Raw genomic sequence first — 10,857 nt, 5'->3', positions numbered from 1 at the left:
CACACGAAAAATCAGTTTTGACTGATTTCACGCGCATCGTGCGCACCCACATGCTGTATAGATGCAATCACTGGCTTTAGGCAGTGCGGACGTATCAGCGCGGTCTGCCCTTCTATGGACGCAGACTAAGACATGCAAATGAGCATACAGTAATATTTCCATTTGCTATATGCTTTACTGCAGAGGGTTTTTGTCACTTTTTTTACCCACCATAACTTAACTAAGTGTGGTGAAACCTATCCCTGCTTCATTTTGCAAAGCCAGTATAACCAACCCCACACTGAGGAGACCCATTAAGAGTGAAACGGCTGTCTGTGCGTGAGTTTACTGGTTATGCATCTTAACCCAGGCTGTGCTCAAAACTGTGAAATGCAGCAAGCTTAAGCTTATAGGTGACCATGTTAAATGGTTTTGAAGCAAAAGGTGGCACTGTGTGCTCATTTGCATGTCATTTCCCAGAATCCCTTGCTGCAGTGGAAGCGCTGTGTGCTGGGTGATAATGGTGAAAGGCAAGGTTGCAGACCTATCTAAGACATGCAAATGAGCATACCGTAATATTTCCATTTGCTATATGATTTACTGTGGAGCTCCCTTCTTACCTCCGGTGCGGGAGGGTGAGTTGCCGGACTGCGGGGATGCCGCTGGAGCTATTCAACGGACCCGGCACACAGGGTGTCGCCATGTTGAATTTTGCGCATGCGTGATGAATGGAGTGCGCTTGTGCAGTAGAACGAGGTTGCGGCAGCCATCTTAGGGGACGCTCCGCAGGGGACTGCAGATCCCAGTATCCTTAGAGACAATTTACCACATTGGCAGTGAGAGCCAATAGGGCTCGGAGCAGAGGAAAAGGAAGCAGCAGTGTGTTTGGCGCAAAAGGGACCACACGCTCAGTCGGAAGGAGAACAGCAAGGAGGAAGGTAGTGTCCGGGTGGCTCCTGAACTACGCTAGATCTTCCCCATAGGCACCTGAGCCCTTCCAGATAGTGGGTGCTGTAGGGAAGGCCCCAGATAGAGACACCCCATTAGCCCCAACAGTAGTATTGCAGCAGGTGACCGGATGGCCACGCGGTGATCTGCGACCTGCGGTCTGGGACCAGACCACAGACCACACTATTGACATTAAGGGAGACACTCCTGCTGGAGCTCCCTCAAGAGATGCGGACCCCACCGGTAAAGAGAAAGGGGGATTGGCGGACCCCATATCATGGGATCACGTTGCGGCCCTGCTGATTCAGGATCCTCAGTATACCCTGGTCTGGCCTGGGACCAGGAAGGTACCACCATGCACCAATGACTCCACACAGGGGTAGCGCTACTCCACACACATTGGGATGGGCTTTGTTCTGTGGACACCAGGGTGGTTAGGTGCCCCGAGCACCCGCAGTACTTTGGGGGAACCCCACCGGGGTGGTGAACAATGTGTTGGGATCATTGCATTGGGGCATTGTCATTGTGGTGTATTGTATTGTAATTGATATATGTGCGTGTGTTAGTAAACCAGTTATATATACCTGTATGTGTATTCTTCACTGTAATTGGTTCCTGTGAGGGGGTTATCCCGCTATGCTGGGATCTCTCATCAGGTAATTCAGTACGCATAGTGCCCATTGTCATAGGGAAAGGGCTCCCGTTGCAGGGCGCCGCCATCTTGCGCACGTCACGCATGCTCGGTGGAGTTGCGCGTGCGCAGAAATGGCAGCAGAGCGGCGGCCATTACAGAAAAGCCCCGCAAGGGAACTACAGCCCCCAGAAGGCAATGGGGCTGCTGGACACATGGCGCGAACCAGCCAATAGGACTGCAGCATTCTCCCTGCACCAGATATTGATACATTGCGCGTGCTAGGAGCACACTAGTTGGAGCTGGGACAAGGTCAGGGTAGGTTGTATGTGCAGGTGTCTGTAGAACCTGCACTAGGCCAGAGACCCCCTGTTAGGCCCCAGCAACGCCCGACTCCCCTGTTTGTGGTTGCAGCAGGAATAGGCCCATGAGATAGGGACACGCCCCTGTAGTACCATAGAGACACAGCCAGGATGCAGCTGCATCCTGGCCTACGGTGGTCTGGGACCAGATCACCCCTTCTACTGATAGACTCTCTGCCTGGTGGCACCATCCACAAGGCACAACACCCACCATAGAGGCGGAGGCTTTGCAGGTAACATCACCGTATCTGCGGATCCCATCTTACTCCATCGGCTCGCACGGGTGCTGGGGCACCTGGTAGGTACCTCACCTCACCACGTGCACGAACTTTACACTCTAGTGGGGCAGCGCTGTCACACACTTGGGCGGGTGGCTTCTTGTGGACACCAGGGTGGTTGGGTGCCCAAGGGCCCATAGGTACTTTGGGACTGTGTATCAAGTGGGGAACATACAGTGTGTGGGAGGGTACGGTCGTGCGTGACAGAGTGGTTGTGTATATAATATATCTGTGCAGTAAAACTGTTATATTTACCAAGGTGTGTTTTGTTGCATGGGGTTCCTGTAACGGGGTCATTCCACATAGTAGAATCACATACAGGTGGAGGCGCTACCGATTATCGATTCAGTTACACCCCAGGCTGCCAGCAGCGGAGGCTCAGGCCTCCTGTGAGCCGCAGGTAAAAGCAGTACACTAGCCGCTATATCTCCCAGGGGATGGGGAGGGGGCAACATTTGGAGGCGCTGCTGAGATCTCAGACCTGGAGTGCCCTACTCACCAGTCAAATTAACATCACTCCAATCCTTTATCATGCTGGTGCCCTCAAGACAGGTGGTCCATGCCTGGCCCTTAAGGTCCAAGAACCCCGAGCCACGTGGTCGTCGTTGGGAATGTTCCCGCTCTCGTGGATCAAATAGAGATCCGGGATTAGTTAAGACGACTCCTCGGGCTATACAAAGCAGGGATAAGGGGGCGAGAATTTGACACCACATTTCAGTGGAGCACCATATTACTAACAGCGGGTCAAGCAATATGCCAGGTAGATGCCCCACAGACTCTACCTACCCCAGAGGCCCCGCCTGAAGGCTACCGCTCATATATCCTGAGTTAATAGAGATCTGGGAAATGTTCACCTCAGGACTCTCCCAAGAGCCCCCCTCTCAAGCCGCAACATCCGCCTTCCCCCTCTCACCGGGGGATGGCCGACGACTGTGCCAGTCTCCAGTACACCCAACAGGGTAGACATACCCCTATCCCGGGTAACCACCCCAAGCGCTGCGCAAGGGGCCTAAAGCTCTGCTGGGAGTCCCACAAAGCCGCTCACCCCTAGTCCAAGGGCTGGAAATGATGGTCACTTATCAAGTGGTGGTTCCGCACTGCGAGTGACCCTACCCCAACTAGTGGAGGCCCTAACTATGTCCTCACAGTTGTAGAATTACAGGAAGCTCAAGGCTTTCTCAGGGATAGTGCCCACGCCTTTAGGAGAAGAAGGGTTCGAGACCTGGAGCGAGCAGGCTCTTCACGTGATAGACAAGTGTTCTTGCTTGGATGCCATCAAGCGACAGAGGCTGGTCAAATGCCTCTGACCCCCGGCCGCTCAACCGGTAAGGATGCACCGGGACACCGAGGGAGACGTTACCGCTCAAGAGTTAGTGGAACTCTTAACCCAATCTTACACCAGCGAAGATGACGAGGACGAGCTCCTGGCTCAGTTCAAGACTTTCCGCCAATAGGAGGGAGAAGAATTGTCCACATTCGTTCGCAGGATCCAACTATCCCTGTGGACACTGCTCTCTAAAAAAATCATTTCAGCCGCAGTGGTGGACCAGTACCGGTTCAAACAACTGCTGAAGGAATCACTACCTTCCCACCCAGTAGCCCTTCTGATGCGGGCTGCTCCTGCCACCACCGTACCCCCTAGTTACATGGACTTGATTCGGCATGTCAGAAAGCACGAAGTTCAGCTACACTTCGATGCCCCTAAAAAGATCAAAGAACCCCTCAAAGGTGAAGCCAAGGGGGTGTCAGCTCCGTGTAATGCCTGTATGCCCACAGACCTGGCCAGTCCCCAGTACTGAGGTGGGTAAGGGTATAACGCACCCACAGCAGTGAGGGCGTGCCCGGAGTGTGGTAAGATGCGTTGCCGGGCCTGGTGAGAAAGGGTTAACGAGATACTTCTGCGTCCGGGGTACCAGAAGTCCGAGGGTTAATATCCAAGAGCCGTGGGTCAGGGGCAGGAGATAGCAGCGTAGTGAGTTCCAAAGCCGAGTCCAGGGGTAGCGAGGTACACGTAGTCAAACAAGAGTCGAGATCAAATCCAAAGGTATCCAACAGGGGCAGGGACAGGAACAAGATCTGTAACTGAGAACAGAGCTTGGCATAGACAACTGCACAACAGGAGTCACAGAAGAACTATGCAAGGAAGGAGAGGGCAGACTGGGGTTATAAGTGCTGGAGGACCAATGGTAGCAAGGGGTGGAGCGGAGGCCTGTCTGAGTAAGCCCAGGGATAGGTCCAGGTGTGCAGGGAAGGAGTCAGATAGGTGAGTAATGGAAATCGCCTGCATCCGATGGGGGGCGGAGCCAGTGGCACGGGAGGACGGCCAAGAGGATCGGGTGCGCGCGCATTCTGTAAGATTGCCGTGCGCGCGCTCCGGACGTGTGTGAAGGGATGTGGCGTGCGCCGCGGAGGAGCGGCATGGCGCCCGAGAAGAAGGGGTAAGGAGCCGACGGGGAGGGGGACCAGAACTGGCAGGCGTACTGGTAGCAGAGGTGACGGGGACCCGCTGAGAGGCGCGTGTCACCCGATCCCTTACAGTACCCCCCCCCCTCCGGGTTTGTGAGGAAATTTCCGACGAAATTGTTTAAGAAGAGCTGGAGCATGAATATGATGACAGGGATATGAACGAGGAACTGCAGTCTGCCCCTGGAAAAACGTGAATCGAGAATGGAATGGACCTCAAATTCCTGTTGCCCTTGTATTACGACGGGACTGGGTCTCCGAGGACGGTCCGGAAAATGTACATTTTGAACGAAAGGTTTCAAGAGGGACACGTGGAACACAGAGGGTATCTTCATGGTGGGAGGTAGCGAGAGTCGGTACGCTACAGGATTGATCCGTTCAAGGACCTTGAAGGGACCCAAGAATCTGGGAGCCAGCTTCTGGGAAGGAGTTTTAAGCTTGATATTTTTTGAAGAAAGCCAAACTCTGTCTCCGGGTTTGTATTCTGGCCCCACTTGACATCGCCGATCTGCTTGAGTTTTTTTTTTTTGGACTGCCCCTTGTAAGTCTTTTTGAATCTTCTTCCACGAGGTTTGTAAACTAGACACCTGAGAATCTGCTGCAGGTACACCAGAGGGGAGGGAGGAGAGGGGAAGACTGCTGGGATGGAACCCATAATTAATGAAGAAGGGCGACTCTTGCATGGACTTATTCTTCAGCGAATTAATAGCGAACTCTGCCCAGGGTAATAGGTCCACCTAGTTGTCTTGAGATTCTGACACAAAGCATCTGAGATACTGCTCCAAGGTCTGATTCATTCTCTCCGTCTGACCGTTGGTCTGCGGGTGGTAACCCGAGGAGAAAAGGAGGGAAATGTCAAGTCTCTGAGAGAAAGCTCACCAAAACTTAGAGATGAATTGAGTACCCCGTCCGAGACAATGGAGAGTGGCACTCCGTGTAGCCTGAAAATTACTTGAGAAAAAATGTCAGCCAAAGTAGCTGAATTGGGGAGACCCTTGAGGGGTATAAAGTGTGTGTGCTTGGAAAATCTGTCCACAACTACAAGGATCGTATTCATCCCCTTAGAAGTTGGGAGTTCCACAATAAAGTCCATGGAAATATGCTAGGCAGAGGCAGGAGAAGACCGGAAGGTTTATGTTGGGCGGACTTGCTCTGAGCACAGACTGGACAAGCTCTGGTGAAATCAAAAATGTCTTTGTTCATTTTAGGCCACCAAAAGGTCCGTTTAATAAGATCCACTGTCCTCTTGAAGCCTGGATGACCAGCAGATCTGGAAGAATGCCCCCACTCTAAGATCTTGTGGCAAAAACGTGGAGCAGCGTACAGACGTCCTTCTGGCACCTTAAATCTCCTAGGGATATAGGCCTGGGCTTTATTGATCTCATCCAGGATATCAAAAGTATTGGCAGAAATAATATACTTTGCGGGAAGAATAGTCTCCGAAGATTTGTTAGATCCTTCCTCCGTAGAAAATTGGCGAGAAAGAGCATCGGCCTTGATATTCTTGGTACCCGGAATATAGGAAATCGTGTAATTGAAACGAGAGAAGAAAAGTGCCCAACGTGCTTGACGAGATCCCAGACGACGAGCCCCCTCAATATATAGTAAGTTTTTGTGATAGGTGAGAATAGCTACTGGCTCTTTGGTACCCTTGAGAAGATGTCTCCATTCTTGCAAAGCTAACTTGATAGCCAAAAGTTCACGGTTCCCGACATCATAATTTCTCTCAGCCTGAGAGAATTTCCTAGAAAAGAATCCACACGGGTAGGGTCTTTCTTGGGGAGAAGATTATGCGAGAGTACTGCCCCAGCCCCCACATCAGAAGCGTCAACCTCTAGGGTGAAAGGAAGGGATGTATCCGGGTGCCGGAGGATGGGGGCGGAGACGAACGCTCTTTTGAGAAACTCGAAGGCTTTGATGGCCTCAGAGGATCATATTGTCGGATCAGCCCCTTTTTTGGTAAGAGCAGTAATGGGTAGAGCGATAGTGGACAAATTACGGATGAATTTTCGATAGTAGTTAGAAAACCCAAGAAAACGCTGAACGGCTTTAAGGGAATTTGGCAACAGCCAATCCAGAACAGCCTTCAATTTCTCAGGATCCATGGTGAAACCTTTATCGGAGATTATATAGCCAAGGAAGGCTGTGGATGATTGGTGGAAGAGACATTTCTCCATCTTCGCGTAGAGGCTATTTGCACGTAGCTGAGTGAGAACCACTTTGGTGTGACGAATGTGCTCTTCCAGGCTCTTGGAGAAAATGCGGATATCATCTAGGTATATATAAACACAAAAATAAGAGCGCATGGAAAAGAGAATCAGAAAACCGGAATTAGTGCACAATTATTTATGTTAAAAACACATACACATCAACAAACTATTACAAATATAATGTGGTGAAAAATGAAGAACACCACATACAAAACGATCAAAAAATGGATCAAATAAATGAAAAACAAAACATCCACAGAGAACAGGGTATAAATACCCAACCAACCATAAGAGAGCACCCCAGTTGTTATAAGGTAAGCATCACTCGGCAAGCAAGATGGTAATAAATCAGACCTTGTGTCTCTATAAGTCTCCTAGGAGCGTTCTCGTGGTGTCCTGGAGCAGCACCCCGGAGGTCCGTCATCACAGACGTGCGTCACTGTGTATGACGTCACCACCGCTATTTGCACGTAGCCGAGTGAGAACCACTTTGGTGTGACGAATGTGCTCTTCCAGGCTCTTGGAGAAAATGAGGATATCATCTAGCTATACTATGACGAAAATACCCAAAATGTCCAGGAAGATATCATTCACATATTCTTAGAAGACGGCTGGGGCATTGCAGAGGCCAAACGGCTTCACTAGATATTCATAATGACCTTAACGTGTGTTAAATGCAGTTTTCCATTCGTCACTTTCTCGTATTCGGATTAGATTGTAAACTCCTCTAAGGTCGAGTTTGGAAAATATAGAGGCTCCTTGGAGCCGGTCAAAGAGTTCCGAAATTAGAGGAAGATGGTACCGGTTTTTAACTGTAATTTTGTTAAGCCCACGAAAGTCGATACAGGGTCTTAGGCAGCCATCCTTCTTTTTCACGAAGAAGAAACCTGCCCCGGCGGGAGAGGTGGAATTCCGAATAAACCCTTTCTTAAGATTCTCCTGGATGTAGGTCGCCATAGCCTCGGTCTCGGGCACAGATAAGGGATACAACTTAGACTTGGGGAGTGTGGTACCAGGAATTAATTCAATGGGGCAGTCGTACGAACGATGAGGCGGTAGGACTTCAGCCTATGTCTTGTTAAAGACATCCAAAAAGTCATGGTACACCTCCGGCAGGGTAGAGAGAGAAGGTGAAGAAGTGTCGAGACCTGCGAGCACGGTAACGGGAGGAGTGACCGTCTTCTCCAAGGTAGGCACCCACTGGATCGGTATCCAATCAACACGCGGGTTGTGAAGCTGAAGCCACGGCAATCCCAAAATGACCTGGACAGTAGGGGAGTGGAAAACATCAAAGATGATGACTTCAGTGTGACCATCCGCAGTGGACAGGGTGAGAGGAACAGATTCCCAAATAATGAAGGTTGGTTGGAGCGGTCGACCGTCGATAGCCTCAAGGCCGATGGGTGACTTCTTCTTGACTAACAAGATTTTGTTGTTGCAGGCATAGTCGTGATCCAAGAAGTTACCACCAGACCCGGAGTCGATGAAGGCTTCAACCTCTACCCGAACATTGGGACCCTCAAGAGTTATGGGGAGAAAGATTCTCTTCGGTAGCTGTTTGGGGGAAGAGGGGCAAGGAGAAATGGTACCCAGTAAAAGCCCCTCTACCTTTACTGGGCGTTCTCGTTTCCCGGTTTCAGTCGACAGTGACGTAGTTGGTGTTCCGGGGAGCCGCAGTAGTAGCAGAGACCCTCATTTCAGCGGCGTGTTCTCTAAGCGGTCCGAAGCTGTTGGCTACCGATTTGCATCGGTTCGGGAACGTCCAACGCAGGAAGAGCCAAGGGAGGAGACCTAGGAGAAATAGGCATGGGTGACATAAAACAGGGACGCTGGTGCTCGTGGCGTCGCTCTTGAATGCGCTGGTCCATCCGGATGCTGAGGGCAATGAGATTCTCTAGAGATGAGGGGCGAACATGAGCTGCGAGATCGTCCTTGAGGGATTCGGACAAACCCTGCCAGTATGCCGCGGCGAGAGCTTCGTCATTCCACTGAGTCTCTGCAGTGATGGTGCAGAACTCCACCGCGTATCTTGCAGCCGACCTGCGACCCTTGGAGAGATGGAACAAGGAAGAAGCGGCAGTCTCCCTACGCGCTGGCATGTCAAAGACCTGCTGGAACGCTCGCCGAAATCTGGGATAGTCTTGTGTGTTCCAGTCTAACAGCCACGAGAAGGGAGGCACTTGCAATTCACTGTTACCATCCGATCCGGAAGTCCTAGGCGCACCGGAAGTGACGCAGCGGGAGCCTGCGAGTCCCTCGGCGTGCCGGAAGTGAAGGGACGAAAGCTCCGGTGTGAATACGAGTGTCTCCAGAGGGAGCAGAGGTGACCAGATACCCAGAGGAATCGCGAGCCGCTGGGCTATCCGCCAACTGCTACCTATGAGTGCCCACATCGACCGTATGACGTGTAAGCCTTGAATCATGTTTTGACAATATAATTGTATTACCTCTACACTATATGGTCTCTCTCTTTTTTCTCCCTTGGAGGTTGTGATTGGTGGCTGCTGTTCACACATAGGGCGCATCCACCCCTTAAGTTGGATGACTGTCTAAATTGATTGCTTAAAATGTGAGTAGTCATTTTGGAAGAAACTTCACTTTTTTCACTGTTTAAACATTTTTGCACTATGATATGTTTTTTCTATTTTTTATGACTTCGAGACGAACTCCCCTGACGCTTTGAAAATAGTCTTGTGTTAAGTCAGGTCTGTGCTCCCAGAGGGGAGAAGCCCCAGCGAGAGCGTCGCCCGTGAGCAGGGCATAGACATAGGCCACTTTAGAACGACCTGAGGGAAACCGAGATGGGGACATCTCGAACTGGACGTCACATTGGTTCAATGTTTCCCCGGCAAGTAAGGGGGTCTCCAGCATACCATTTGGGAGGTGGAATACGTGGCTCAGAGTTGCCCATAGGTACTGGGGCAGGAGGGGACAGTGCAGCTGGAGATTCCCGCAGGGAGAGTTTAGAAAGTTCTTGCGCCACGGCCGTGACTTGGTCGCTTAAAAATTGCCAGTGATCCATAGTGACACATTGGCCCACCTCAAGGGGGTCTGCATTTGTTGGGCTCTGCATAATGTAATGCCTGTATGCCCGCAGACCTGGCCAGTCCCCAGTACTGAGGTGGGTAAGGGTATAACACGCACCCACAGCAGTGAGGGCGTGCCCGGAGTGTGGTAAGATGCGTTGCCGGGCCTGGTGAGAAAGGGTTAACGAGATACTTGCTGCGTCCGGGGTACCAGAAGTCCGAGGGTTAATATCCAAGAGCCGTGGGTCAGGGGCAGGAGATAGCATCGTAGTGAGGTCCAAAGCCGAGTCCAGGGGTAGCGAGGTACACGTAGTCAAACAAGAGCCGAGATCAAATCCAAAGGTATCCAACAGGGGCAGGGACAGGAACAAGAGCTGTAACAGAGAACAGAGCTTGGCATAGACAACTGCACAACAGGAGTCACAGAAGAACTATGCAGAGCAAGGAAGGAGAGGGCAGACTGGGGTTATAAGTGCTGGAGGACCAATGGTAGCAAGGGGTGGAGCGGAGGCCTGTCTGAGTAAGCCCAGGGATAGGTCTAGGTGTGCAGGGAGGGAGTCAGATAGGTGAGTAATGGAAATCGCCTGCAGCCGATGGGGGGCGCGCGCACTCTGTAAGATTGCCGTGCGCGCGCCCCGGCCGCGTGTGAAGGGATGTGGCGTGTGCCGCGGAGGAGCGGCATGGCGCCCGAGAAGAAGGGGTAAGGAGCCGATGGGGACCGGAACTGGCAGGCGTACTGGTAGCAGAGGTGATGGGGACCCGCTGAGACGCGCGTGTCCCCCGATCCCTTACACTCCGAAGGTCAAAGAGTCCTACAGCACTAAAGAGGATCCTTATTCCTATGTCGCTGACAGCCCCGTCCAGGACACCCGGGAGAGCATCCCCTGCCTATAGGACCAAAGGGGACCTCAGTAATGTTGTCTGTTACCACTGTGGCCAGAAGAGTCACCTATCACGGAC

The sequence above is a fragment of the Ascaphus truei genome, chromosome 5 (assembly GCF_040206685.1).
Source record: "Ascaphus truei isolate aAscTru1 chromosome 5, aAscTru1.hap1, whole genome shotgun sequence".
NCBI lineage: Eukaryota > Metazoa > Chordata > Amphibia > Anura > Ascaphidae > Ascaphus > Ascaphus truei.
This window is presented reverse-complemented; position numbering follows the sequence as displayed.